Genomic DNA, 25,343 nt, shown 5'->3' on the forward strand with positions numbered 1-25,343 from the left:
CATAGAGAACTTAATATATAAAATATTATTACCTCAAAAATTTATGAGTGGATGTGTTAAGACTCTTATGGTTACTATTATTTTGTTATGTGTGAGAGACATTTGTGTGTGTGTGTGTGTGTATGTGTGTGTGTGTGTGTAAGAGAGAGAGTGAGAGTGTGTGTGTGTGTGTGTGTGTGTGTGTGTGTGTGTGTGTGTGTGTGTGAGAGAGAGAGAGAGAGATAGAGTGAGAGTGAGAGTGAGAGTGAGAGTGAGAGTGAGAGTGAGAGTGAGAGAGAGAGAGAGAGAGAGAGAGAGAGAGAGAAGAGAGAGATTGAGATTGAGAAAGGGGGGGGGGGGGTTCGAACGACATTTTCTGCAGCTTTTTTTTTTTTTTTTTTTTTTTAAACCAAACAAACCAGTTTTAGATAGAAACAGAAGGCAAAAATACCACACATTCCATTTATGTTTGCTGAGCTTAATAATATACATCTCGATCTGTTAGAAAAAGGACCTAAATAAAATGTTTGCAAACACATCAAGGGTTTAGTGTAATTAATGCAGTATCTACAAAATTGACCATTTTGACATATCTGCTTCACCACTGTCGTAATGTTAAATCTGGGAAATTGTTGAATGAATTTTAATACTTTTTAAGAACCATGAGGTATCACATTTACCAGCAACTTAAATTTGGTGGTAGCGATGATAGTGTTTCTACTATTGCAAAATCTCTTTGCCTTCATCTCAAAATAGGCATTCTGTGGGTATTTCGTTAGGACTCTAAACCTTGACATTACACACAAGACTGGAGAATCTTATCACAGAAAATGAATATGTAATAAAATGGCAAGAAAGGAGCAGTAAGTTTGACCCCATTGCAGGTCTGACAAAAGAGTTGCAGAAGAAATTAGATATTTAATAACATAAAATGAAAAAAAAGTATTGTCAGGAACAAGAAGTGAAGAAGAAAAAAATACATGATAGAATATTGAATACACTGGGAAACAGTGGGGCTCACATCACAAAAGTAGGCTAGGACAACACTATGGTAATAATGAAAGAGGAAGAATACAAATACAAAAGCTTAAAATTTCTAGAGGATACCATAGGAAAGTTAACCAGGGACCTGATACAAAGATACCAGAAAAACATGCAGATACTTCTAAAAAAAACATGTGACACACATTCAAAATCCAGAAATTGATATGTCTAAAACATAAAAACTCCAAGGCAGCTGCTCTAAAACAGCCTACTACAAATCCCGTAAGCAGGACATTCCAGTCAGGCCAGTCACAAATTTCATAAGTGCATACACATTACTTAGCTGGGGGGGGGGGGGGGGGGCACACACACATTATATATATATATATATATATATAATGGAAGGAAACATTCCACGTGGGAAAAATTATATATAAAAACAAAGGTGAGGTGACTTACCGAACAAAAGCGCTGGCAGGTCGATAGACACACAAACACACACACAAAATTCAAGCTTTCGCAACAAACTGTTGCCTCATCAGGAAAGAGGGAAGGAGAGGGGAAGACGAAAGGAAGTGGGTTTTAAGGGAGAGGGTAAGGAGTCATTCCAATCCCGGGAGCGGAAAGACTTACCTTAGGGGGAAAAAAGGACAGGTATACACTCGCACACACGCACATATCCATCCACACATACAGACACAAGCAGACATATTTAAAGACAAAGAGTTTGGGCAGAGATGTCAGTCGGGGCAGAAGTGTAGAGGCAAAGAAGTTGTTGAAAGACAGGTGAGGTATGAGTGGCGGCAACTTGAAATTAGCGGAGATTGAGGCCTGGCGGATGACGAGAAGAGAGGATATACTGAAGGGCAAGTTCCCATCTCCGGAGTTCGGATAGGTTGGTGTTGGTGGGAAGTATCCAGATAACCCGGACAGTGTAACACTGTGCCAAGATGTGCTGGCTGTGCACCAAGGCATGTTTAGCCACAGGGTGATCCTCATTACCAACAAACACTGTCTGCCTGTGTCCATTCATGCGAATGGACAGTTTGTTGCTGGTCATTCCCACATAGAATGCATCACAGTGTAGGCAGGTCAGTTGGTAAATCACGTGGGTGCTTTCACACGTGGCTCTGCCTCTGATCGTGTACACCTTCCGGGTTACAGGACTGGAGTAGGTGGTGGTGGGAGGGTGCATGGGACAGGTTTTGCATCGGGGGCGGTTACAGGGATAGGAGCCAGAGGGTAGGGAAGGTGGTTTGGGGATTTCATAGGGATGAACTAACAGGTTACGAAGGTTAGGTGGACGGCGGAAAGACACTCTTGGCGGAGTGGGGAGGATTTCATGAAGGATGGATCTCATTTCAGGGCAGGATTTGAGGAAGTCGTATCCCTGCTGGAGAGCCACATTCAGAGTCTGGTCCAGTCCCGGAAAGTATCCTGTCACAAGTGGGGCACTTTTGTGGTTCTTCTGTGGGGGATTCTGGGTTTGAGGGGACGAGGAAGTGGCTCTGGTTATTTGCTTCTGTACCAGGTCGGGAGGGTAGTTGCGGGATGCGAAAGCTGTTTTCAGGTTGTTGGTGTAATGATTCAGGGATTCCGGACTGGAGCAGATTCGTTTGCCACGAAGACCTAGGCTGTAGGGAAGGGACCGTTTGATGTGGAATGGGTGGCAGCTGTCATAATGGAGGTACTGTTGCTTGTTGGTGGGTTTGATGTGGACGGACGTGTGAAGTTGGCCATTGGACAGGTGGAGGTCAACGTCAAGGAAAGTGGCATGGGATTTGGAGTAGGACCAGGTGAAACTGATGGAACCAAAGGAGTTGAGGTTGGAGAGGAAATTCTGGAGTTCTTCTTCACTGTGAGTCCAGATCATAAAGATGTCATCAATAAATCTGTACCAAACTTTGGGTTGGCAGACTTGGGTAACCAAGAAGGCTTCCTCTAAGCGACCCATGAATAGGTTGGCGTACGAGGGGGCCATCCTGGTGCCCATGGCTGTTCCCTTTAATTGTTGGTATGTCTGGCCCTCAAAAGTGAAGAAGTTGTGGGTCAGGATGAAGCTGGCTAAGGTGATGAGGAAAGAGGTTTTAGGTAGGGTGGCAGGTGATCGGCGTGAAAGGAAATGCTCCATCGCGTCCACACGTCCTCATCACCTTAGCCAGCTTCATCCTGACCCACAACTTCTTCACTTTTGAGGGCCAGACATACCAACAATTAAAGGGAACAGCCATGGGCACCAGGATGGCCTCCTCGTACGCCAACCTATTCATGGGTCGCTTAGAGGAAGCCTTCTTGGTTACCCAAGTCTGCCAACCCAAAGTTTGGTACAGATTTATTGATGACATCTTTATGATCTGGACTCACAGTGAAGAAGAACTCCAGAATTTCCTCTCCAACCTCAACTCCTTTGGTTCCATCAGTTTCACCTGGTCCTACTCCAAATCCCATGCCACTTTCCTTGACGTTGACCTCCACCTGTCCAATGGCCAACTTCACACGTCCGTCCACATCAAACCCACCAACAAGCAACAGTACCTCCATTATGACAGCTGCCACCCATTCCACATCAAACGGTCCCTTCCCTACAGCCTAGGTCTTCGTGGCAAACGAATCTGCTCCAGTCCGGAATCCCTGAATCATTACACCAACAACCTGAAAACAGCTTTCGCATCCCGCAACTACCCTCCCGACCTGGTACAGAAGCAAATAACCAGAGCCACTTCCTCGTCCCCTCAAACCCAGAATCCCCCACAGAAGAACCACAAAAGTGCCCCACTTGTGACAGGATACTTTCCGGGACTGGACCAGACTCTGAATGTGGCTCTCCAGCAGGGATACGACTTCCTCAAATCCTGCCCTGAAATGAGATCCATCCTTCATGAAATCCTCCCCACTCCGCCAAGAGTGTCTTTCCGCCGTCCACCTAACCTTCATAACCTGTTAGTTCATCCCTATGAAATCCCCAAACCACCTTCCCTACCCTCTGGCTCCTATCCTTGTAACCGCCCCCGATGCAAAACCTGTCCCATGCACCCTCCCACCACCACCTACTCCAGTCCTGTAACCCGGAAGGTGTACACAATCAGAGGCAGAGCCACGTGTGAAAGCACCCACGTGATTTACCAACTGACCTGCCTACACTATGATGCATTCTATGTGGGAATGACCAGCAACAAACTGTCCATTCGCATGAATGGACACAGGCAGACAGTGTTTGTTGGTAATGAGGATCACCCTGTGGCTAAACATGCCTTGGTGCACAGCCAGCACATCTTGGCACAGTGTTACACCGTCCGGGTTATCTGGATACTTCCCACCAACACCAACCTATCCGAACTCCGGAGATGGGAACTTGCCCTTCAGTATATCCTCTCTTCTCGTCATCCGCCAGGCCTCAATCTCCGCTAATTTCAAGTTGCCGCCACTCATACCTCACCTGTCTTTCAACAACTTCTTTGCCTCTACACTTCTGCCCCGACTGACATCTCTGCCCAAACTCTTTGTCTTTAAATATGTCTGCTTGTGTCCGTATGTGTGGATGGATATGTGCGTGTGTGCGAGTGTATACCTGTCCTTTTTTCCCCCTAAGGTAAGTCTTTCCGCTCCCGGGATTGGAATGACTCCTTACCCTCTCCCTTAAAACCCACTTCCTTTCGTCTTCCCCTCTCCTTCCCTCTTTCCTGATGAGGCAACAGTTTGTTGTGAAAGCTTGAGTTTTGTGTGTATGTTTGTGTTTGTTTGTGTGTCTATCGACCTGCCAGCGCTTTTGTTCGGTAAGTCACCTCATCTTTGTTTTTTTTATATATATATATATATATATATATATGTTTAACCAAAATATAAATTTACCATAGAAAATTGAAAATTACAAAAAATTAAATTCCTTGGGCTTGCAAACACAAAACTAACATCAACTTTCCGCATGTATTAGATTAGATTAGATTAAATATACTTTTTGTTGCAGTTGATCATAGTGAGGAGGTCCTCCAGGATTTAGAACATGTCAGAAAAACAATGAAAAACAAATATGCTAATGTATCTTCCACAGATACGAAAACCCAAGATAAAAAATAAGAAAAGCAGCAGCAGCAGCACAGGCATACTCAAAAACTCAAACCACCCAATAATACACTAACAAATCGCCTTCCAATATGTGCTTCACAGACTGAAAGAAACTCTAGTCAGTGAAGACAACTACAAAAATGACTACAGATAAACAATTTGCTCATGATAATGGATATGACACGAACATCATGTACAAACTGAATCACAAAATTAAAACATAAATTAAAGTGATGCAAACTGCACAGAAACAAACAGATCATCTCTCTCTCTCTCTCTCTCTCTCTCTCTCTCTCTCTCTCTCACACACACACACACACACACACACACACACACAGTGTAATACAAGGTGGTCCATTGATAGTGACCGGGCCAAATATATCACAAAATAAGCATCAAATGAAAAAACTACAAAGAATGAAACTCGTCTAGCTTGAAGGGGAAAACCAGATGGTGCTATGGTTGGCCCACTAGATGGCACTGCCATAGGTCAAACATATACCAACTGCGTTTTTTTAAGTAGGAACCCCCATTTTTTTACATTTTTTATTACATATTCGTATAGTACATAAAGAAATATTAATGTTGTAGTTGGACCACTTTTTTCGCTTTGTGATAGATTGGCGCTGTAATAATCACAAACATATAAGTACGTGGTATCATGTAACATTCCGCCAGTGCAGGCGGTATTTGCTTCATGATACATTACCCATGTTAAAATGGACCGTTTACCAATTGTGGAAAAGGTCGATATCGTGTTTATGTATGGCTGTTGTTGTTGTTGTTGTTGTTGTGGTCTTCAGTCCTGAGACTGGTTTGATGCAGCTCTCCATACTACTTTATCCTGTGCATGCTTCATCATCTCCCAGTACCTACTGCAACCTACAGCATTCTGAATTTGCTTAGTGTATTCATCTCTTGGTCTCCCTCTACGATTTTTACCCCCCACGCTGCCCTCCAATACTAAATTGGTGATCCCTTGATGCCTCAGAATGTGTCCTACCAACCGATTCCTGCTTCTAGTCACGTTGTGACACAAACTCCTCTTCTCCCCAATCCTATTCAATACCTCCTCATTAGTTAATGTGATCTACCCATTGAATCTTCAGCATTCTTCTGTAGCACCACATTTCAAAAGCTTCTATTCTCTTCTTGTCCAAACTATTTATCGTCCATGTGTCCATGTTTCACTTCCATACATGGCGACACTCCAAACAAATACTTTCAGAAACGACTTTCTGACACTTAAATCTATACTCGATGTTAACAAATTTCTCTTCTTCAGAAACGCTTTCCTTGCCATTGCCAGTCTACATTTTATTTCCTCTCTATTTCGACCATCATCAGTTATTGTGCTCCCCAAATAGCAAAACTCCTTTAATACTTTAAGTGTCTCATTTCCTAATCTAATTGCCTCAGCATCACCCGACTTAATTCGACTACATTCCATTATCCTCGTTTTGCTTTTGTTGATGTTCATCTTATATTCTCCTTTCAAGACACTATCCATTCCGTTCAACTGCTCTTCCAAGTCCTTTGCGGTCTCTGACAGAATTACAATGTCATTGGCCAACCTCAAAGTTTTTATTTCTTCTCCATGGATTTTAATACCTATTCTGAATTTTTGTTTTGTTTCCTTCACTGCTTGCTAAATATACAGATTGAATAACATCGGGGAGAGGCTACAACCCCCTCTCACTCCCTTCCCAACCACTGCTTCCCTTTCATGCCCCTCGACTCTTATAACTGCCATCTGGTTTCTGTATGGCTATTGTGATCAAAATGCCCAACGGGCGTGTGTTATGTATGCTGCTCGGTATCCTGGATGACATCATCCAAGTGTCCAGACCGTTTGCCGGATAGTTGCGTTATTTAAGGAAACAGGAAGTGTTCAGCCCCATGTGAAATGTCAACCATGACCTGCAACAAATGATGATGCCCAAGTAGGTGTTTTAGCTGCTGTCGCAGCTAATCCACACTTCAGTCGCAGACAAATTGCGTGAGAATCGGGAATCTCAAAAACGTGGGTGTTGAGAATGCTACATCAACATTGATTGCACCCTTACAATATTTCTATGCACCAGGAATTGCATGGCGATGACTTTGAATGTCATGTACAGTCCTGCCACTAGGCACAAGAGAAATTACGGGCCGATGACAGATTTTTTGAACGCGTTCTATTTAGCGACGAAGCGTCATTCACCAACAGCAGTAACGTAAACCGACATAACACGCACTATTGGGCAACGGAAAATCCACAATGCTTGCGACAAGTGGAACATCAGTGACCTTGGTGGGTTAATGTATGGTGTGGCATTATGGGAGGAAGGATAATTGGCCCCCATTTTATCTATGGCAATCTAAATAGTGCAGTGTATGCTGATTTCCTACGTAATGTTCTACCGATGTTACTACAAGATGTTTCACTGCATGACAGAATGGTGATTTACTTCCAACATGATAGATGTCCGGCAGATAGCTCGCGTGCGGTTGAAGCGGTATTGAATAGCATATTTCACGACAGGTGGATTGATCGTCAAAGCACCATACCATGACCCACACGTTCACCGGATCTGACGCCCCCGGATTTCTTTCTGTGGGGAAAGTTGAAGGATATTTGCTATCGTGATCCACCGACAATGCCTGACAACATGCGTCAGTGCATTGTCAATGCATGTGCGAACATTACGGAAGGCGGACGACTCGCTGTTGAGAGGAATGTGGTTACACGTATTGCCAAATTCATTGAGGTTGATGGACATTATTTTGAGCATTTATTGCATTAATGTGGTATTTACAGGTAATCATGCTGTAACAGCATGCATTCTCAGAAATGATACATTCACGCAGGTACATGCATTACATTGGAACAATTGAAATAAAATGTTCAAATGTACCTACGTTCTGTATTTTAATTTAAAAAACCTACCTGTTACCAACTGTTCGTCTAAAGTTGTGAACCATATGTTTGTGACTATTACAGCACCATCTATCACAAAGCAAAAAAAGTGGTCCAACTAAAACATTCATATTTCCTTATGTACTACATGAATATGTAATAAAAAATGGGGGTTCCTATTTAAAAAACGCAGTTGATATCCGTTTGACCTATGGCAGCACCATCTAGCGGGCCAACCATAGCGCCATCTGGTTTCCCCCTTCAAGCTAGACAAGTTTCGTTCTCTGAAGTTTTTTCGTTTGATGCGTATTTCGTGAGATATTTGGCCTGGTCACGATCAATGCACCACCCTGTATACCCCTTACAGAATTTAAGACCAAAGTAAGATTCAAAACTGCTGCTCAGAACTCATTCAAATGTTTGCGGTCTTGTGTTAGTATTGTGTAAGCAATGACACAGTCAAGGTTTAAAGTGTAGTTTTTTTGCTATCAAGGTAATGTGGAAACCAGTAAAAATAAATGAGAACCATTTAAACACACACACACACACACACACACACACACACACACACACACACCAATTGCAACTACCTTACATTCACAGTCATATATTTTTGAGGTGATGAAGTTTTGCGAGTTAACTTCTCTATGGCTGCAGAAGACAAACTGAAAGAATGCAGTATAAAGGCAGACACAGAAACCACAACATGGGTTAACAAGGTATATATAAAAAATTTTGTCTATTTTAAAATTTGTAACTTATTTAAAAATTGAAATTCAATGCGTGCAGATGGTAGAAAGCATTTTGTAAAAAACACTGATGATGCTGTTAACTTCAGCAAAACATGTCAGGGTGGGAAAGAAGAAAGAATTGTTTTTGCTTAAGGTAGAACTTATCCAAAGTCAAATTTTATTTGTAAGCTAACATGGACATGAGAGGGAACTTCAACCTCAATATTAGCTTTTGTCCGTTATATAAGGAATGGTGTTAATGGTAAGGCCATGTGCATAGGGGATGTTCGTGTATAGTGAAGTGACTAGTAGGGAACCAATTGGTAATAATTTATTTATTTTATTAACATTCTATGGCCTTCATTGGACCACTCTTGCCAGTGGTCCAGCCTGTCAGCCCAGTACTTCTTTATTCTCTCAGATCTCATCCTTCTTTCTTAATTGGGAATCACCCTTCCTATTGTCTGTTTGTTGATTCTCATTTGCAGTCTGATTTGTTTGTATGTGAGTTTCCTGATTTTGTCCGTTTTGTTTCATAGGTCTTCCAGTGTAATCTGTAACTCATCCATGTCTTCCTTGATTTCTGTAATCCACTTAATGTTGCACTTATTATTCCACAATTTTTCTATTTTTGTCCTGATGATCCTGTTATCTGATGTTCTGATTAGATATCCGAAAAATGAAATGTGTTTCTTCCTGATTGTACTCATTACCTGTTCCAGTTCCTTGTAGACTGTTTCATTTGTAGCTACTCTCCAGTGTCCATCTTTCTGGTACAATTTGTTGATGCACTTTCTGATGATTCTTCTCTCTATTTTGAGTATTTTGTTTATTTGTGCAGTGTTAGTTGTTTTGAAGATGGTTTCACTTGCGTAAGTTATTTCTGGTTGAGTGATTGTTTTGTAGTGTTTTAATTTTGTTGTTATTGGCGATTGGTAATAATAATAATAATAGTTTTTCACCCCGTAGAGGCCCGGGAAATGAATAGGCCTCCGGTATGTTCTGCTAGTCGTAAAAGGCGACGAAAAGAACAAACCACTAATAGGTCTATCCCCCCTTTTAGTGTGATTAGTTGGTTCAGGACAGAACTAAAGAAGCCTCGGACAAGCGCCGTCATGGTCGGGGACAACGCTTGAACCCTATGCCCGCCCACAATGGTAACGACACTGCTAGCCAACTGGAAAATGATTTAAATCCAAATAGAGGTGTTTTGCAGGATATGCTTCCTGCAACCACCCTAGAAGGAAAACAAAGGCAGAGGATGAGATGGTCAGATGAAGTTAATCGACACCTCATGTTCTGTTATTACCAAGCAACAAACCTAGGAACCAACACAACTGAATACAGATCACAAGTATACACAACATTTATTACCATATACCCAGAATTAAAATTTTGAACAGAACAACGACTAGCTGATCAGATCCGTGTAATAATCAAAAATAACAGGATACCCCAGTCAGAATTAGAAAACATCAAACAACAAGTACAACAAATACTGGAACAAAATAATGTGCAATCAGAAGAAGAAGAAAATACAGTAATGGACTCAAACATCCCAGAGCAAACAAACAAAGCACAACATGCATCAATTAAACAATCAGAGGAAAACGAAATCTTAAGACAGCCACGAGAACAAGCACATATAGAATACAAAGACACAAATACAGGCATTAGACCATTCTTGCATAGACCGCCAAATAGCCCACAAGTCGAAACAACAATAAAAACTATAAACACAATCATACACAACAAAATAAATGAAAACACAACTATGGAAGAGTTAAAACTACTGGTTTATATAGGAGCACTCACTACACTAAATATACACACTAGGCAGAGATCAGAACCAACCAACACACAGAAGAAACCCACAAAACCAGCATGGCAACACAGGCTACAGATCAGAATAGAAAAACTGAGAAAAGACATCGGACAGCTAACACAATTTATAAGAAATGAAATGTCAGAAAAAAAAACAACAAAAAAGGTTAGGTACAATCTCACCACAAGAAGCGATAGAGCAGTTAGATGAAAAGAAGCAGAAATTACAAGAATTGGCCAAACGACTTAGAAGATACAAAAGAAGTGAAAATGGAAGGAAACAAAACCAGACATTCAACACAAACCAAAAGAAATTTTACCAGACAATAGATAACACACACATTAAAATAGAGAATCCACCAAACATAACAGACATGGAACACTTCTGGAGCAACATATGGTCAAACCCGGTACAACATAACAGGCATGCACGGTGTATACAAGCAGAAACAGACACATACAAGATGATACCACAAATGCCTGAAGTGATAATTTTGCAACATGAAGTCACCCAAGCAATTAATTCTACTCACAATTGGAAAGCCCCTGGAAAAGATAAAATAGCAAATTTCTGGCTAAAGAAGTTCACCTCAACACATTCACATCTAACTAAATTATTTAACAGTTACATTGCAGACCCATACACATTCCCTGATGCACTTACACGTGCAATAACTTATCTGAAACCTAAAGACCAAGCAGACACAGCAAACCCAGCTAAATATCGCTCCATAACATGCCTACCAACAATATACAAAATATTAACTTCAGTCATCACACAGAAATTAATGGCACATACAACACAGAACAAAATTATAAATGAAGAACAAAAAGGCTGTTGCAAAGGAGCACGAGGATGTAAAGAGCAACTGATAATAGATGCAGAGGTGACATATCAAGCTAAAACTAAACAAAGGTCGCTACACTATGCATACATTGATTACCAAAAAGCTTTTGATAGTGTACCCCACAGAAAACCAATATAGTAGAAGTGCAAAGACCACGTTATTATACGGAAACACAGAACGACACCAGCGCTACTTGTGGCCTGGCTGTGAACTTCAATACGAAAAAATATGGCGCGAAAATCTCTTATGTTTATTTCTAAATACGCGAATTAGATGACAATATTTTTCATTTAATCTTTCAATGTGGGCCGCATAGTGCAGTAATAAAGGTTTTTGAGATCTTGCAAAGTAATATATAAAAGAAATCTCAATCAAAAACAAACATTAACTACACATAGCTGCAGTTTACATTGTGAAAATTTTCGTAAATTACGTCACCTTTTGACTGGGAATTTTTTTTATAAAACTCAATATTGCGATTTTGGCCGTGTGGCCATTATCTTGTGGAAATAAACGAGCTTTAGCACATGTCAGACTAAAAAATCATCTGACATTGCATGCATATATAAATGATTTTTACGTTTCCACATATCCTAAAGCACATTTTGTCCACTCGCATGATCGAAAGTGGAATAGTAGGTTACACAAATAAATAACTGCACAGCTAAAGGATAAAAGGATAAAGGTCATTTACAAAAAAAATCTGTGCTACAAACCAAGGATGTACTGTAAAGTCTACAAAATCCGATTTATTATTTTTTCTGTTGGTTGTTATTTATGGATATTCAGTCATCTGAAATTCAACTTCTGCACAGTTCAAATAAATTTATGAAACACACAAAATACTACTTTACATCAACTGAAAAACAAATTGGGAACAGAGCAGGTAGACACTCCATGAATGTAGCCAAAATGTTTTTGCCAATGAGACATAAAAAGAAAATGAACTGCAACACATAACATTTTTTTTTTTTCTGTTTTCCCCAACTTGGCTGTTATTTTGGCAACACCCATCATGTTTATATAATGAAAGAAGACACTCCTCTTTGTAAACTTTTTTTGGTACACTACTGAAAATTAACACAAATTCCCCTTGACAGCACTTTATTCATTATACTTTTAGAGTCCAATCATCACATCTAGAAAGTGTTAGGTTATGTTCCTGCTGAATTACCAGAGTTTGTCATAACAAATCAAAGGCATGACTTTGATACAAGAACATGTAATTCTCTGCTTTTAACACAACATTTGTATATGTATAGGGAGCTTACTCTCATTGTACACATAATAAACACTGACATACAAAGACTTTTAACATGATTTGAACTTCTTTTTAAGTTGTTGCATACACAATTTCCTCTTGTTTGTAAATTTCTTTTCTTTCACATACTTGTATATTATAAATGGAATACTTGTCTTCTTAAGTCTCTCTTCAATGTCATGCTTATTACAAATTGTTGTATGAGACAGAACAAATGTTTTTTTTAAATTATCATGTAGTCTTGTTGTGTGACCATGACTATTTAGATACTCATACAGCTGATCATGGAGTGCCCGTAGGAAAATCATGACTCTTTCACTTGCGTATTTCAAATGAGAATGCTCCTCACTATTCCCTTTAAGTGAGGTAAACAAATGATTTTCAGTCACAACAGAGGAGTAGAGACTGGTATTACATGTTTCACAATCATCTGGTACATCTATGGCTTTTAGTACATAGCCTGCTACATAGGCTAAGGATTGTTGATCTTCAACAGACTCGATGATACCATCTGAGTAAGAATAAATTTGCTCAGGTGTATCAGTGTCATTCATCTCACATTCACTTAAATGTTCACTCCTACCACTAGCTGCCAAAAAGTGACACAAACTGCTCAAGGGAGTGTAATCATCATTTTCACAGTTACTTACAGTCATGGCTTTGAAAGGCAAAGTAATATGATTGACAACACAAGTCTTCAGAGCTTGTACAAACTGAAAATAAGTTGCGTTTGTATTAGCAATACCATGTTGTCTTGTACAACAAAAGAAATTTTCTAAAGCATCTTGATTTAACGCCTTTAAATTTAAGTACTTAAAGCCAGCCACTTTCAAGGTCTTCCACAAGAAAATAATAGACTGTAATGTAATCTGCCAACCTTTTATGAAGCTAAACACATTAGTCTTGTTTCTTCCCATTTTTAAATCTATTATTTGCCAGCTGCCTATTTCCCTCAATATGCTATACCACATTTCTAAATGTGGCGAATTTTCTGATAAAGCACACCTAAATTGTTTTCAATCCCTGGGATATTGCTCATTACTGTTGAGTGAATCAAAGAGATTATCTACCTTTTCCACAAACTCAGCTGTGTGTATAGCTTCAGATGGTAATGTGTGAGTAGAAACATATGTTTCAATTGCAGCTGCAACAGTGTGTCTCATTTGTGCAGCAGCAACTTTTACCTTCATTTTGACATGGGAATCAGAAAAGTTAAAGTGTTGTGCCCTTTAATTTGGGTGGAGTTTTGAACCTTTTTTTTTTTTTTAGCAGCTACAGGTGAACGTCCTAAATGACCCAAGTCCTGATACCCATAGATTAGCTGTTTGTGTGCATCATAGTACATACCATCATCCAGAGACATTTCATCAAAAAGTAGAGCACAATACTTGTCATTTTCATGCATATTACTTACTTCCCTTGCTAAAAAGTTTAATAAAGCTGGATTAAGTCCTGTATCAAATGGTATGTGGGAAAGCACTCCCTTGAGCAGCCTGACAGATGGAAGGGAGAAGTATGAGGCCAAATATCTGTACAACCGGGGACTACACTTATAAATAGATAAAGCAAATGTCTTATCTTGTATAGACCACCGTACTGCTGTGGGCTGCATATTGGCATTTCTTAACTGACTATTAATAAAAGTTTTAGTCACATCATTCAACTCTTCTTCAATTAACTGAAATTTCCTGTCGTCATACAACTCTTTCAGAATTTTCAATTTATTCCTCTCATTCTGTAGCTGTTTTTTCAATTTACACACTCTGGAAACTGTAATTCTATGCAGTTTATACATTTCGTGTTTTCTTGGAGTTAAATCACGTTTAGAGACGCCAGATCCCATTACACCTGGACTACTTTCAACATCATAAACAGGTGAGGATAAAAAGCTGTACTCACCATCATCTGTGCTCTGTAAAGGGGGACTACTTTGTTGTATTACTGTAGATTTTGCATTGTGACCTGTCTTGTGCACACTTATATTTGCACCCGATGTGGTGAAACCGCCACCACCACCACCAGTGTAACACAGATGGGTGGGGGGAGGGTGATACAACACCAATTCCATGTGCTTTGGTATAACACCAGGATTTAGCCTGTGTCTAGTAAAGTTCACAAAATCTGCTTCATAAAAATGATCCTCACACACATAATAATAACTACAGTTGACACCTTCATCTATATTACAGATCAATTTCCACTTCTTTAAAGTCTCACTTTTTGATGCAGCTGGAAATTTATAGAAATGTTTATTTTTGTGTTTGGAATTTGTTTTTACATAATAACTACTCCTTCATCCTGGAAACTTGCACGAGTATTTCAATTTCAATCTCAAACTGGATTCTTCTCTTCCTGTATGATCCATCCTCATGTGTCTGAAATGTTATTCAAACCAAAAATTAGGAACGAGAAAAAAGATCAAGTATGGTTTACATTGATTAATGTTAAAGAAAACTCAATGTTAAATTAATTTCACTATCAAAAATCATATTAGCTTATGTCTAAATGCAGCTATCCTGTACTGAAGTATTGATAACTGTTATCATGGCTTGTAATCTGATGTGGTATTGCTACAAAATAGTGAAAAAACGAAACAAATTCTCATTTCTACTACGGATATGCACATCACTCTATATATAACTGCATGAGCGTAGTTGCACTATATTCTATATTCAACACTACTTCGTTAAACAGTGCTATCAGGCAGTAGAAACACTGCTTATTGTACCATTTCAGTATATTTCAGCATCTAGATACCATGGTAGATACCAAATTCAACTGCACATTATCAGTAACAGTTACAGCTGTAAATCTGTATTACATTGTGCTGAGCATTAAAGTGCGAGAAGATTTCTACTGCATTGGATATTGCCACAATAATACATGTAAATGTCCAACTGCTTGAAGGACCTGCTTTGTGTGATTTCCAAACAAATGTCTTATTATGTGAGAACACAACCTTTGTCGATACAACAGCAACAAACACTTTTTACCTGGATAGAGTGTTATGTACTGTACAGAATATTTACTGTCGAAAACGCGAAATAGAACACACTCGAGGCATTACGAATCAATTGTAACACATCCAATATTTGGTATGTAGTAAACGGCACAATAAATGGTACTTATTATGTCACTAAGAGTACTTCGTGGCAAAAAGGAAGATGAATCGAAGCCAGAATTATATTCCATTACAGGATTCGGAAAGTTGAAAACCAACTGTGTCAAAAGCTGCTAGCATGGGATTCTCTATGAAATACAAGGAAATATGAACAGAAATAAGAAATATACTTACCCTTTAAGTAAACTGAGCAACGGAAATTGTATTTCTTTGCAGGAACAAGTATACAAGAGTCCACAGAACGTAATGTGATGATACAGCGTCGTGTTCTATATGAAACAAAAGTAAAAAAGTAAATACTGAATCATCACACCGTCAAATATTACGAATGCATCCAAAAATTAAGGAGAATAATAGCAACATACTTACACTGCAATTTAAACGAAAAATCACGATCACGTTACTACGATACCAAAACAATTATGGAAGACTACGTCATCCAATAGAAACACGAGACTATAAATTGCTAAACTTGCAGCGCTCCAAGTGACCTGGGACCAAACCAACGTCGTGTTACCGGAAATCCCTATATGAGTTTCACCCCCTTGGTGCACCCCACTCATGGTTACTACAAATATTGGAAATATATGAAGTAGATCTTAAATTGATATAGTTCCTAAACATAGTAATGAAAAATTGGAAAACCACACTTAATATCCAAATAAATTCAAATAATATCATATCACAGCCAATACAGATTAAGCGTGGAATATACCAAGGAGACTCATTAAGTCCTTTCTGGTTCTGCCTTGCTCTGAACCCACTATCCAACATGCTAAATAATACAAATTATGGATACAATATTACTGGAACATACCCACACAAAATCACACATTTGCTATACATGGATGATCTAAAACTACTGGCAGCAACAAATCAACAACTCAACCAATTACTAAAGATAACAGAAGTATTCAGCAATGATATAAATATAGCTTTTGGAACAGACAAATGTAAGAAAAATAGCATAGTCAAGGGAAAACACACTAAACAAGAAGATTTACATATTGGATAACCACAGCGACTGCATAGAGGCGATGGAAAAAACAGATGCCTATAAATATCTAGGATACAGACAAAAAATAGGAATAGATAATACAAATATTAAAAAAGAACTAAAAGAAAAATATAGACAAAGACTAACAAAAATACTGAAAACAGAATTGACAGCAAGAAACAAGACAAAAGCTATAGATACTTATGCTATACCAATATTGACCTACTCATTTGGATTAGTGAAATGGAGTAACAGAGACCTAGAAGCACTCAATACACTTACACGATCACAATGCCACAAATATAGAATACATTACATACATTCAGCAACAGAAAGATTCACATTAAGCAGAAAGGAAGGAGGAAGGGGATTTATCGACATAAAAAACCTACATTACGGACAGGTAGACAATTTAAGAAAATTCTTTCTAGAACGAGCAGAAACTAGCAAAATACACAAAGCAATCACTCATATAAATACATCGGCTACACCACTGCAATTTCATAACCACGTCTACAACCCTTTAGATCACATAACATCAACAGATACGAAGAAAGTAAATTGGAAAAAGAAAACACTACATGCAAGCACCCGTATCATCTAACACAGTCACACATCGATCAAGACGCATCCAACACATGGCTAAGAAAAGGCAATATATACAGTGAGATGGAAGGATTCATGATTGCAATACAGGATCAAACAATAAACAACAGATAAATGCAGACTTTGCAAACAACAAATAGAAACAGAAGATCACATCACAAGCAGATGTACAATACTAGCAAATACAGAATACCCCAGAAGACATGACAATGTAGCAAAAATAATACATCAACAACTTGCCTTACAACATAAACTTATAAAACAACACATTCCCACATACAAGTATGCACCACAAAATGTACTGGAGAATGATGAATACAAATTATACTGGAACAGAACCATTATAACAGATAAAACAACAACACATAACAAACCTGACATCATACTCAAAAGAAAACAGGAGAAAAAATTGAAAAATACATCCAACTGGCTGAGGAAGTCAAGGACATGTGGCATCAGGATAAAGTTGACATTATACCAATTATACTATCAACTACAGGAGTCATACCACACAATATCCACCAGTACATCAATGCAATACAGCTACATCCAAACTTATATATTCAACTACAGAAATCCACAATTATTGATACATGTTCAATTACCCAAAAGTTCTTAAATGCAATATAACATATACTGTACAGTTAAAAGGAAGTCACGCTTGATCAAGGTCCGCGTCACTTTCCATTTCTGACCAGACATAACGTCTGAGAAAAGAAAGAAAGAAATAATAATTTCATGTGGCTTAATGGCAAGGTGCAAGTCTTTCAATTGGAAGCCACTTTGGCAACTTGTGTATCCCTACTCTTTCCCAGTTATCTAACTGGGGAAGGAGATCTGCAGTTCAATATAGAATCCAGACCACTTATTATTCCTGGTGATTCTTCAGATTGTTAAAGAATTGAAGGCTAGATCAAAGGCAGACTGAAAATTTATGTGATCCAACCAGATTCTATCCCACAACCATTTGGTTTCCAGGCACATGCTTTACCAGTAAACCAATAGTCCCCACCAGGTTAGGATGGTAGAGAGGTGGATGAAATGGTCTGTATATTTTATGCGGGGTCCTAGGCTGTGGTCAATGGTTTGGAGGCATTAGTCGAGAGCCGAGATCCTACATTATGGTGTGTGGATGGTTTTCTGATTCTGGGGAAAAAGGTAGATGGTAGGTGTGCAGAGAGTAATCAGGAAGAGTAAGGAGGTGGATATAAGAGAGCGATAGTGGGATACACTCAAGGATTTGAGCAGGATTTGTACATTATGTTTGGGTTTGTGGGTTGGGATCTCTGTGACAGGAATTGGATATGAGAGACACAGACAGATCGTAGACCTATTCTGTCAGGTAATCAATACACTTCTTTCTGACTGTGGTGGAGTTTTTGTCTGCAGGGAAGGTTTTTAAATTGGAGTCTGTCTGGAGGCTGTGGATGACTGTTGGTTCCTCCATTGAGAAGTTTGTGTTATTGGAAAGGACAGTGACACCAAGTATATAGTAAAGAATTCCTCGAAGGTAAGCAGTGGGTGGTTAGGTGGGAGCGGAGGAGGTTCGCAGTTCAAATGGGATATGAGTGGGGGTGAGACAATGTTCAATTTTGGATTCTGATTAGCATTGGTTGGACTGGAAGGTGACAAAATGTGTTTCCACTGTAGGGATAAGGAGGAAGAGAGTAAATCTTTGACAAGTAACTTTGGGGTTGGTCTGAAAGTGAGGCTAAGGATCCTACCCCTCTGGAAGTGGTATTTCACCTTCTACTCAGTGTACAAAATGTCCTATTCCATCCTTACACAATACCCACGTCCAACACACTGCCACATGGGTTGTACCATTGAGGAAGGCCCAGGTGCAAGACCTGTGCAATACACCCACCCAGCACATCCTACTCCAGTCCCACATATGGTATTTACTCGAATCTAAGCCGCACTTTTTTTCCGGTTTTTGTAATCCAAAAAACCGCCTGCGGCTTAGAATCGAGTGCAAAGCAAGCGTAAGTTCTGAAAAATGTTGGTAGGTGCTGCCACAACTAACTTCTGCCGTCGAATATATGTAGAGCTACACAGGCATGCTTTGTAGGCACAAAGATAAATACTGGCGCCAAAACCTCTGCATCAGTAAATAAATTAAAAAAAAAAAGATGGAAGACGAGCTTTTTTTTCTCCGCCCCGAGTTTTGACCACTGCATTTTCATACATTATCCAACGAAGTAAATACAAATTCCGTATTGTTCATCTTCGAATGTAGCATAATTTCAATGTACTACGAAAATACGACTGGCAAGACTGTTTGGAATGTTTGTCAATATGGCCAACTCTACGTTCTGAATTTTTTACTACCTGTGAGAAGAGATGGTTGCTAATAGGAACCTGATGAAATGTGAACCACATGCACTATTCTCTTCACCATAAGAATAATACGAATATAAACATTTTGCCATGTATTCTTTCGTGTTTGCTGCTATCTCATTTAAATCCTGACTGCCTAATAAACTACGAAACTAGAGTGAGACAACAGCAAACGCGGAAGAATATACGTATCGTGTCATGTTTATATTCGTATTGTTCTTATGCCTAATAGTGATACAGTCAGAAATGAAGCACGGCAACTGACTAGATTTTTAAATCTAAGATGACTAATTTCTGTGCAGAATTTGATGTACTAAAGAAGTGGCTGCAAAGATTTTCAAATGGAGAAAAATTTTCGCCTAACTCTCGTTCAGAACATCTTCTATCATACGCAGTCTATTATTTGGTTCTTGTTGATCATTATCAAAGAAAGCAGCAGTGTAAGTAACAACAAATAGCAGTCTCTTGCCATTGTTTTTTTTTAAATTGTAAGCGGCAGTAGCGCGCACAAAAGCAAGCCATGCCGCGAGTGGTGACAGGCCGTAAACACGCACTATCAGAATGCGACAAACAATGCATGACACAGTACAGTAATGCATTTTCAGCTTAGAGTGGCGTAAACACTTATAACAAAGAAAACGGCACTTATCAGATCAAAGCAAAATAAGCAATCGATTCAAACCAGGCGTAGCACGTGAAAAAGGAAGGGTACCCGTATAAACATGGACGGAGCGCGTGACGCATAGCAGTGGGTACCTGGTAAAGCTTGACTGCTAAGCTTACGACTCGAACCAAACTACTGTAGCTGTATCGTCATTCATTCGACCTAAATTGTGTCTCATATTACAATGGACCTATTACAATGGACCAACTTTGTGTTGATTTGGAGGTGCGGCCTAAAACTTTTTTCTCCCCTTGATTTTCGAGTCGCAAATTTCAGGTGCAGCTTAGATTCGGGAAATTTCTTTTTCCTTTATTTCGAGTCTCATTTTTCGATTTGAGTGCGGCTTAGATTCGAGTAAATACGGTAGTCATAACCTATTCTATCATAGGCAGGGCCAAACGTGAAAGTAACTACATCAGCTCTGCTGTAACTTCAGCACAGATTTTTATATGGGCATATCCACCAACTGGCTGTCCAGACAACTGAATAGTCACTGTCAAACTATGACCAAGATGAGAGTTGACCACTCAGTGCCAGAAAACACTACTGAGCACAAAATGCTAAATTTCACTGGCTTCTTCGGAACCTGTGACACCTGGATCCTCCCCTGCATTGCCAATTTGTGTGAATTAAGTAGTTTGCTATATTTCCTGCAACACTTCCGTCAATCCTGTAATCTTCCTGGCCTCAGGCTCTGATAGCCCCTGTCGACACACACTTCTCTTCCTGACCCAAGACTTAACTCATCCTGCAGTCACCTCTCCGTCCCCCAACCCCCCCCCCCCCCCCCCCCTCCACAGTTTCCCTCTTCATCTGTTGTATCTCCTCCCTCCCCCTCAACACTTTGTGTCTCTCCTCTTCCTCCATTCCTGACACAACCCCTTATGCCAGTCAAGCTACAATGCTGAAAAAATGTAGTCAGCTGTGACAATGTAGCCACCATTTGTGTGTGTGTGGGGGGGGGAGGGGGGCAGGCGTTAACAGGCACACATTCTTCTTATATATCTGAAGAAGGATTTATCAAAACCTAGCAGTGTTCCCAGTTTTGTTTGTGTCTATCGATGACTTAATGCACAACTATTCAGTGAGTCATTACTGTAACTCCTTGTATTGTTTGTATTCTGTTGTGGACTTTCCATTACCTTGAGGTTGTTTATGGTTATTCAGATCCCATCAGTTCAATTTCCTATGTTTGTGCAATTTCTTCAGCTTTAGTTTGGATTATGTAACTAATAAATTATGATTAGAACCCACATCTGCTCCTGCAAATGCTTTACATTTTAAAGTCTAATTTCTAAATCTCTCTTACCATTATATACTCTATCTGAAATGTTGCAGTGTCTCCAGGTCCCTTCCACATATGCAGCCTTCTTTCATGAATCTTAGTCCAATTGTTAGAAATGATGAAATTGTTCTATGTGCAAAATTCCACCAGGCAGCTTCCCCTTTCACTCCTTTCTCCTTATTCTATTCTCTTAATACACTGACGTAAAAAAATTGCAACACAGAAAAAATAATTAATGTAAAGAAATTTCGGAAATACGTTTGTCTAGGTAATATATTTAAGTGATTAACATTGCAGGATCACAGTTTAATGTAAGAGCAAGATAAGTAATTGGAAATGTGAAATGCTGATACATTAATAACCGATGTAACCAGCAGAATGTTGAATGCAGGCATGCGAATGTGTGTGTAAGGCCAAGGCAACATGCCGACACTCTGTAGAGTATGTTGGGTTACAACAGCGGTATGTTGGAAAAATATCCTGGAATGCTGTTCATGAATGGTAGCACAGCAGATCGGATCACCAGATTGACATATAAATTTGCAGCCAGGGTGTGTGGGATAACTATGAGAGTGTTCCTGCTGTCATAGAAAATCGCACCTCAGACAATAACTCCAGGTGTAGATCCATTGTGTTTAGCACTGAAACAGGTTTGTTGCAGCCCCTCAATTGGCCTCCTCCTTACCAGCACACTGCCATCACTGGCACCAAGGCAAAACCAGCTTTCATCAGAAAACACAACAGATCTCCATCTCGCCCTCCAATGAGCTCTCACTTCACACCCCTGAAGTCACAAATGGCAGTGGTTTGGGATCAGTGGAATGCACTGTACAGGATATCTGGCTCAGAGCTGTCCTTGAAGTAACCAATTTTGTCACGGTTCATTGTGTCACATTATTGCTGCTCAAATTGCGGTTTTGGATGCAGTATGATGCGCCAGAGCCATACACTGAACACGGTGGTCTTCCCATTAGGTATTGCCACGTAGCCGTCCAGAGTCCGGTCTCCTTGTGACAGCTGCCAGCAAGCATGCATAATGGCTACATTCTTGCCAAATATTTCTGCAGTATTGTTGAAGGTGCTATTACACAAACTCATTCGAACTCAGTGAGGTGTTGATAATGGTGGCTTTGTCGCCTTAATGGCATTCTTGACTAGCATCAACTCACCACGTCCAGTCTCAATGGTAACCAATACTCATGACGGTTACAGCATGTATTTAAAGCAAACCTGATCTACATCCTCACAGTTGCACTACTAGTGCCACTCATGTGACTGGCACGAAATATGAATAGACATCACCTTTCAAATGTAGAAAAATGTCTACCAGATTTCTTTTGTGTCGCATAACTTGTTCTTGGTGTTGTGATTTTTGTTTCCATCAGTGTATTTCACCTTTTCTTTTTCTGACTATTGAATGCAAATTCCCTATCACAAATAAATTTGCATATCCCTTAATATACTGAATAATCTCCTCACAGAAGTTCTTTTTAATCTCGTCATCTGCACAGCTAGTAGGATATACACTTGTATGTAAGTCATGGCTTTTTTTCTATCTTTACCACAATAATGTGTTCATTATGCTGTTCATTCCTAGTTTCCTGCGTGCTATTAGACTTATTCTTGCATTACCTCTGATTATGTGTTGATAATCCTGTATTACCTGACCAAAAATTCTCTTCTTCCTGTCATCACACTTCACTAATTCTCCCCCTATGTAGCTTCAACCTTTCTGTTTCCCTTTTCAAGTTCACTAAGTTACCTACACAGTTAATGTATCCAGCATGCTGTGCTCCAAGCCATAGGGTGTTAGAATTGCCTTTTCCGATGACAACATCCTCCTGAGTAGATGCACTGGAAGATCCAAATTGGGGACTACTTTATCAAGAGAATGCTGCCATCTTTAAACCATATAGTAGGGCTTCAGGTGGTTGACCTAGTAGATAGTGTCGGAAGTTCCATGCGGCTTTTCGCGGATGATGCTGTAGTATACAGAGAAGTTGCAGCATTAGAAAATTGTAGCGAAATGCAGGAAGATCTGCAGCGGATAGGCACTTGGTGCAGGGAGTGGCAACTGACCCTTAACATAGACAAATGTAATGTATTGCGAATACATAGAAAGAAGGATCCTTTATTGTATGATTATATGATAGCGGAACAAAAACACTGGCAACAGTTACTTCTGTAAAATATCTGGGAGTATGCGTGCGGAACGATTTGAAGTGGAATGATCATATAAAATTAATCGTTGGTAAGGTGGGTACCAGATTGAGATTCATTGGGAGAGTCCTTAGAAAATGTAGTCCATCAACAAAGGAGGTGGCTTACAAAACACTCGTTCGACCTATACTTGAGTATTGCTCATCAGTGTGGGATCCGTACCAGATTGGGTTGACGGAGGAGATAGGGAAGATCCAAAGAAGAGCGGCGCGTTTCGTCACAGGGTTATTTGGTAACCGTGATAGCGTTACGGAGATGTTTAGCAAACTCAAGTAGCAGACTCTGCAAGAGAGGCACTCTGCATCGTGGTGTAGCTTGCTCTCCAGGTTTCGAGAGGGTGCATTTCTGGATGAGGTATCGAATATATTGCTTCCCCCTACTTATACCTCCCGAGGAGATCACGAATGTAAAATTAGAGAGATTTGAGCGTGCACGGAGGCTTTCAGACAGTCGTTCTTCCCGCGAACCATACGCGACTGGAACAGAAAAGGGAGGTAATGGCAGTGGCACGTAAAGTGCCCTCCGCCACACACCATTGGGTGGCTTGCGGAGTATAAATGTAGATGTAGATGTAGGTCCTCGGGAAATGTTACTGATGTAGTTTCCCCTTGCTGTCAGACATTTGCTGTACCAACATAGCAGGCCCAATTTCATTAAAGTTACAAAGCCATATAAGTCAGTCATCCAGACCATTACCGCTGCTATTCCTGAAAAGCTGCTGCCCCCTTCAAGAAATCTGACATCTCCTAACCTCTGCACAGAAACCCCCTCTGGTGTGGTAGCACCTACAATATGGTTATCCATATTATTTATATGTATATGTCACCACACTAAGTCAAGGTTTATTTATTAGGGGCTAAGACTGAAGTCAACTGTTTAAACATTTATGATTTGTCAGATAAGTGTTCCTAAGCCTTTGTAAAGTGCTAAGATTGTCATATTTTTACCTCGCTATCTTGTCCATATTAACATCAAATAAGACTATAACTGATTGTGAATGTTGTCCATTTTTTCAATTAAGTAAATTCTTTGATAATATTTCTCCAGATCTTGTTCTATTGTAAAATAATGAAAGTCAGAAAAACAATTTTGATGTCCATTTTCTAAGATTTGTTTAGTCCCATCTCGTTTTACATTTGTTTTTATTCTGCCTATCAGAAGTGGTGATTAACTTACTTTATGATATGACACTATGTGTTAAAAGAGAGCAAATGGTAACTTTATAAGATATAACAGTGTCTATGATACATCACTTACTGGATCAGTTGATAAGTATCAGACTTCAAATCAAATGGCTAAAAATTTCATTTTCATTTGAGTATCACATTACGTGCCAGATGGAAATGCCTCCTCTTGTCTATGTTGTGTGTAATGAAAAAAGAAAAAAGTCAGATTGTGCTGTGGTATTAGTTCTACATAAACCTAGGTTTCCATAACTGCTTTCCTGCCCATTTTTGGGAGCAAAATCAGGGAATGAGAAAGGTTAAGGTACCAATGTTGAAATCAGCAAAATTTACTTGTG

At 39.6% G+C, this 25,343-nt stretch overlaps 1 protein-coding gene across 3 annotated transcripts in view; it reads left to right on the plus strand.

The window, feature by feature from the left end:
- The window catches only part of LOC124592760 (major facilitator superfamily domain-containing protein 1-like), a 123,303-nt gene that overhangs the window by 31,056 nt on the left and 66,904 nt on the right, over positions 1–25,343 (plus strand). The window lies entirely within an intron of this gene.

The sequence above is a fragment of the Schistocerca americana genome, chromosome 2, assembly GCF_021461395.2.
Source record: "Schistocerca americana isolate TAMUIC-IGC-003095 chromosome 2, iqSchAmer2.1, whole genome shotgun sequence".
Classification (NCBI taxonomy): domain Eukaryota; kingdom Metazoa; phylum Arthropoda; class Insecta; order Orthoptera; family Acrididae; genus Schistocerca; species Schistocerca americana.